The sequence below is a fragment of the Mustela putorius genome, unplaced genomic scaffold, assembly GCF_011764305.1.
Source record: "Mustela putorius furo isolate JIRA1106 unplaced genomic scaffold, ASM1176430v1.1 tig00000551_pilon_pilon_pilon, whole genome shotgun sequence".
Lineage (NCBI taxonomy): Eukaryota > Metazoa > Chordata > Mammalia > Carnivora > Mustelidae > Mustela > Mustela putorius.
In genome coordinates, this window is record NW_025421412.1 from 106,643 (window position 1) to 113,935 (window position 7,293).

Below are 7,293 nucleotides of genomic sequence, written 5' to 3' on the forward strand. Positions count from 1 at the left end.
CCCTTATGTGTGTGTTTTCTTTTGTGTAATTTTCCTTGTGTGATACCGAGAGCCCATGATTCTCCCCCTGTTCTCAGCATGCTAATTTTCCCATCTGGAGCAGCAGTTTCTAAGCTGTGTTTTCTCAGCTCTGTGGTCGGGTACATGAGGGAAACACTACATTTTGTGAGAGATCCACATCCTGGCTGACTGGTAAAACCCATGTGAAGCATTCAGTGCCATGAGGGTTCTCCTACGCAGCCAAGGGCTGAGAGACTGCCTTTAATGAAGCTGTTCCCAGACATTTTTGAACAGCAAGCACTTTTTTTCATAACATCCAAATTAATATGCCAATTGAGAAGACACTGTGTTTATAGAATCCTGGGAAGATGTTGGTGTTTATAGATTCCTGGGAGGATGTTACAAGCTCCAGGCCGCACCTCTTTGGTGAGTAGTTGATGTCAGTTTACATTGGGCCCCTTGAGAAAAACCTTCCAGTACTGGAGTTGCCTTCTAGGCCAACAAGAAGGATAAGTCAGATTCCTTGGATAAGACGGTGGTCTTGTTCTCACCTAAACTGACTCAAAATGAGGACTGGAAAAGACAAAGGTGTGCAGCACCCAGAAACCCTTTGGAGGCCTTCGGTCTCAAACCAGCTGTTAAGTGTAACAGATTGTTTTCCTTAGGACTTTGCACTTCTGGTGCAAACTTCTCACAGAATCCTTCCTAGACCTTTGCTCAAGGTGGAGCCAACCAGATCCCAGATGACTTGCCATCTACTGTGGGTTTTTCATAATCTAGAAAATACTATGCTAGAGTAGGAGATGGATGAATATTTTGGCCTTTGGTCAAGCCGGTGTGTCCCTGGCTCACCTCACTTAATGGCTTTCCACTTTTTTCTCATGTTACCTCAGGATCAAGATTACCCCACCCCTTTTTTTTAACCTTGGCAATTTTGCCTCCTATACAGTAGCTTTAGTCAGTGTGACCCTATCTACATCTTCATTTCTAGTCAATGTGATCCTATTTTCCTCTGTAATTACAACTATTTTAAATGAGCTCAGTCCAGTGAGTTTTATGTAATATGAAAGATTACTAGACTTCACTCAACATTCATGGGCCTGACACTTATATTTTAGGTGACCTATTGACTTACCTGGGATCTGTCTGTAGCAGATACTGTTTTTGTTTTTTAAGATTTTTTTTTTTACATTTTTAAGGTCTACACCCAACGTGGGACTTGAATCCTTGATCTAGAGCCTCATGTTTTGCCAATTGAGCCAAACAGGCACCACACTCCTTTTGTTTTTAATATTCTACAGCTTCGTCTTAGGTGAAGACAGAAGGATGCTCACTAACTCAGACCTGAATTCATTTGGGATGAGAATGAAAATCTATTTTTGTACATAAATCCTTTTAAAAATCAGAAAACAACTAAAAATCATCTTCACCCTACCTGCATTCACTATTAACTCGTGGTATATTTCCCGTATTTCTCCTAAAAGCTTGAGTAGTTTGTACCTCTTGACCTCCCTTCAGCCGTTGTGCCTGGCCTCCAGCCGCTTCTCCCTCCGGCAACCACTGGTTTGCTCTGCGTACTCAGGAGTCGGTCTCTGCTTGTTTTCAGATCGTACATAGAAGAGAAATCATTTGTATTGCTTTTGTTCTGATTTATTTCACTTAGCATGAAACCCTCTTCAGTCCATCCATGCTGTCGCAAATGGCAAGATCTCATTCCTTTTTTGTGACTGAGTAATCGTCGTCTGCATATATACACGCGTGTGCATGCACACACATATATCTGTAACATCTTTATCCATTTGTGGATGGACACAAGCTCCTTCTGTATCTTGGCTATTGTAAATAATGCTACAATAAACACAGGGGTACATGTATCTTTTCAAATTAGTGTTTTTGTTTTCTTTGGGAAAATAACCAGCAGTGGAATTACTGAATTATATGGTATTTCCATTTTTAGTTTTCTCAGGAACTTCTATGCCATATTCCACAGTGGCTGCACCAATTTACACTCCCACTAGAGCAGTGCACAAGGGTTCCCTCTTCACATCCTCTCCCGCTCTTGTTACCTCTTGTCTTTTTTATTCTACCCACTCTGAATAGAATCTAAATTTAATAGAAGTGTGATCTCGCATTGTGGTCTTAATTTGCATTTCCCTGATGATTAGGGATGTTGTGAACCTTTTCATGGTTTTTTTTTTTTTTTGGAAGATTATTTATTTGTCAGAGAGAGAGAGTGCGCGAGCACACAAGCAGGGGAAGTGGCAGAGGGAGAAGCAGGCTCCCGGCTGAGCAAGGGGCCCGAGGTGTGTGGCTCAATTCAAGGATCCTCGGATCATGAGGTCCCAAAGGCAGACGCTTAACAGACTGAGCCACCCATGTGCCCCCTTTTGACCATCCATGTCTTTAGGAAAATGTCTTCTCAGGTCTTCTGCCCACTTATTAATCAGATTGGTTGTTTTTTCTCAGAACTGATATAATCTTTATGTATTTTGGATATTAACCCCTCATCAGATATGTCATTTGCAAGTATCTTCTATTCTGTAAGCTTTTTGTTTTGTTGGTGGTTTCCTTTGCTGTACAGAAGCTTTTCATTTGGTGTCATCCCAAGAGTTTATTTTTGCTTTTGTTTCCCTTGCCTGAGATGCAGCACCCAACCAGTATGTTGCTAAGGCTGGTTTCTACAAGATTAATGCCTATGGTTTAGGAGTTTTACGGTCTCAGGTCTCACATTTATGTCTTTAATCTGTCTGGAGTTTAGTTCTGTGTGTGGTGTAAGAAAGTGGTCTGATTTCATTTTTCTGCCCACAACTGTCCAGAACGCAGCACTATTCACTGGGGAGATCTTTTCCCCGCTGAGTATTCTTCCTTTGTTGTAGAACAACTGACCCTCTACTTCACATTGGTACACATCTTTTCAGATATTTTCTAGCACACACAAACATCCAATGTGCTTAACATTAAACATCCAATGTGTGCTTTCTTAAAGCACATCTTGCAATTCTAACTTTGTAACACACTGTGGACATTTCAGTGTCAGTATTCTGCCAGCCAGACATTTCCCATTTCTCCTGTTACAGCAGGGTGTGGGGACAGCTGGTGTGCTTACTGTCTGTACTTGTGTGGGTCTGTATATAGGATGTAGTGTTAGGAGTTCAAATGCTAGCTGGAGGACATTTCCATTTTATGTTTTGATGTAGCACTTTTGCCTGAGGAATTTTCTTTGTAACACAGGAATGACCAAATCTTGTTGGGATGATCCAGGAGAGGGGAGCCACCACTGGGTTCCTTCCTGCACCCTCTCAGTCCTCAGGTTTCCTGGGACAGGCCTGTCTCACTCAGCTCCAGCCACTGTTAAAATACAGTGGGCAGATGGGCAGCTTCAGACACAGATCCTTATCTCACAGTTCAGGAGGCCAGAAGTCCAAGATCAAGGTGCCAGGTATTTCGGTGAGGACTCCCTGGCTTGCAGATGGCCACCTTCTCGTGTCTCCTCCTACAAGAACACTAATCCTACCAGATCAGGGCCCCATCCTTATGAGCCCATTGAACACTGATGACTTCTTCACTCCAGATACACTCACACGGGGGAGGGAGGAGAGTTAGGGCTTTAATACGTGAACTCTGCGGGGACAAAGTTCAGTCCATAGCAAGGCGTGAGTCTGGATATCATGGTTTCTACCAGCTGTTAAGACATCCAATAACTGCCAGAGTTTGTTACCCAAACATCTCCTACATTGGCCCTCACACCCTAGAGTGGCACAAGAATCCTTTGTCAAATCAGTTGTTCCACTTTTTAGTTCAGAAAAGTAGAGTCCAAGTGATGTAGGAAATGGCTACCTCAAGCGTGTGTGGCCAGGTAATTATATGTAGGCAACACAGCTCTGAGTTTGGCACCTTGACAGGACAATAATTTCTACGATGACAATAATTTGAACTGTTTTACTAAAAATGCTATTATTGTTGAAAAATGCCATTCCTCTAAGGGATAGACTGCTTAAGTCTGCCAGGACATCTTTTGTGATACAAAGTTACTAATGTAATTATTTTTCCTATAGATGTGTAACAGTGAAGAATTTGGGGAGAAATTTAAAACATTACATGATAAACATGCTTTTGATACAAAGGAGAAGCACTTACAAGAAGCTGTTAGCTTTCCACCAAAATACAGCCCAACAGAAGCTCACACAGAGAAGACAGCATTTTTCTAAACTTCACTGAAGTGACAAATTTTAAAAATAAAGAATTAAAACTGAATCTTCATATAGCAATTACTATGATTCAAACTTGCTATAGCTGGGGCTGGGTTGAAACAATTAACTGGTGGATTGAAGTAGGCTAATTTGCTTTAAAAAAAAAAAAACCCTGTTGACTGAATACTGTTCTGAAAATAAACTTATTTTCTGTCATTTTTCTCTTTTTTTGCTATTAACACAGATCAAACAAATCAAATACCTAATTCTTCACTTTACTTACTTCTTCACTTTAATCTCTGACATGTCCTTAATTCTAAAGATAAGAACAGAATAGCAAACGAATCCACTTAAAGTGTAGATAATTCTCTCTTCTTTTATCAGAGTTGAGAAAACAGATACAAATGAGAATTCCATGACAGGCGAACCTAAAAGATCCTTTCTCGTGGTGGGATGTGAAGAAGCCGACGCTCTTCACCAGCTGGGTCCCCTACGTGTGCAGGACACGGCCAGAGGTGCCCCCAGGCCACAGCCACACCCCCCACTTTCCTTGTGAAGATCTGTACAGAGAACCTGTTGCCTATGAGCTGCCTCATCTTACCCCAAGGGTCTCACTGTCACATGACTCAAGAAGTGGGAGATGATGCCTTGGTAAGCACTATTATCAAGCAAGTGAAAACTTATTTCCAAAGATGTAAATGAGATTCTTCAGAATGCCTAATTCATGTCAGATTTGAGGAATTCCTTCAGTTAGCTGGTGTTTATAATTTACTAGCAACACTGAGATCCATTAAAATACTGATAGTTAATGTTCTGCTTTGCTAGGTTCACATTTGAATATAATTATTAAAACTATTAGATAGCCAAATAATACCAGACTGGAATCTAAAATGAGAAACAATAGGAAAAAAAAAAGAAAATTTTGAAAGGCAAATATAGAAGGCAAACCAAAAGGTGGCCAGCCCCACACCGCCCCTCAGTCACACTGAGCACTGTATCCCCTCCCCGTGATGTAGGCTGCAACTCCCATGGGGTATGTCCATGTGAAGAACATTTCTACCATCTCTTAGACATGTGGCAAACTCAGAAACCTTTTTTTCTGGGTAATTATTAATAAAAACTTTACAGATATGAAAGCAGCTTCTGACTTTGCCAGCAACAGGTGTTAGACATCTCTAAACCTGTTTCCTAGTTTATAAAAGGGAGTTCATCTATGTCCTACCCAACCAATCTTAAAAGTGAGTCTAAGCCAAAACTGGGAAGTGTATATGGAAGTGCTTTATACCAAAGTAACCCGTCATACAGATGTATTATTGTTTTAAATCGGTAATCTCAAAGTGACTTTCGGGAAGCCCTGGGGACAGATCTCAGGAAACTCTCAGAGGGAGTACTGCGTTTTTACCTACTTACTTTCCAGCTTTGAGGTATAACTGACAGATCTGTAACAAAGTGTACAACATACTGATTTGTAACATGTATACATTATGAAAGGATTACAATGAGTTTGTGTCACCTCACATATTTGCGTTTTTGATGAGAAAATTCTACTCTTAGCAAATTCCAATTACACAATAGTGTTATCAACAGTCATTAGGTCATACATAAGATCCTTGACCTTAATCTTATAACTGAATAACCTAGGACTTTCACTAACCTCTATTTCCCTCACACACTAGTCCTGTCAGCCACCATTTTACTGTTTCTAGGAGTTGGACTTTTTTTTTTTTCACACTGACCTGTAAGTGACACTATGCAGTATTTGTCTTTTTTGTCTGGCTTACTTCACTTAGCATAATGCCCTCCAAGTTCATCCACATTGTTGAAAATGGCAGGGTTTCCTTTTATGAGGCCACATAATATTCCATTTTCTTTATCCACCCATCCATTGTGGACACTGAGGTTATTTCCATACGTTGGCTACTGTGAATAATGCTGTGATGAATGTGTAAACAGTGCCCACAGTGGCACTGCTGGATCATATGGTAGTTCTATTTTTAATTTGAGGAATCTCCACACTGCCATACCGTAGTGGCTTTACTACTTGGCGTTCCCACTAATGGTGCACAAGGGTTCCCTTTCCTTCACAACCTTGCCAAGACTTGCTCTCTTGTCTGTGCGATTTTAACTACTCTGACAAGTGTGAGGTGATACTTCCTTGGGGTTTTGACTTCTATTTCTCTGATGAGCAATGGTGTTGCGCACCTTTTCATGTTGGCCATCTGGGATGTCCTCTTTGAAGAAGATCTATTCGGGTCTTTTGCCCCCTTTTTTATTGGGTAATTTGTAGGGTTTTTGCTGTTGAGTCGTATGAATTCCTCACATATTTTGGATATTAACCCCTTATTAGGTATCTTGTGTTAAGATATTTTTCTCTCTCCATGGGCTGCATTTTCATTTTATAAATGGGTTCCTTTCATGTGAAACTTTTTTTAGTCCTAATGTAGTTCCATTTGTTTATTTTTATTTTTTGTTGTCTTTGCTTTTCATGTCAAATACAGAAAATGATCTCCAAGACTGGTGACAAGGATCGAATCCTCTATGTTTCTTTCCAGGAATTTTATGCTTTCAGGTCTTGTGCTTGAGTCTTCAGTCCATCTTGGCTCCACTTGTGTTTCCGGATCAAAGCCCTATATATAATAAGCACTGAGAACACAGCGGCTCACTCATTGGGAGTTCCACTCTGATCCATACTCTAAGTAGGAGTCAGCAAACTACGGTCCACAGACGGCCTACTGCATGTTTTGTAAAGAAAATTTTATTGGAACACAGCCCTGTCCATTATGTATTGCCTAATGGCAGAGTTTACAACTTGTAACGGAGACCAGAGAGTCTGCAAAGTCTAAAATAGTTACTACCTCTCTTTTCCATCGGTGCTGGCTGTGCTGGGTCACATGGATGTCACTACATCACAGCAAGTCCTTCTCACCCCTCCCCCACCAAATTCTTGGGAGTCCCAGAGTCAAGAGCAAGAGCACAGCAATGCCATGGGACAGAGTATATGTCCAAAAGCCAAATGTCTTTAACAATAAATGAGTAAGTCTCAGGTTGTTTTTATTTTATTTATTTACTTATTTTTTAAGATTTAATTTACTTATTTGAGAGA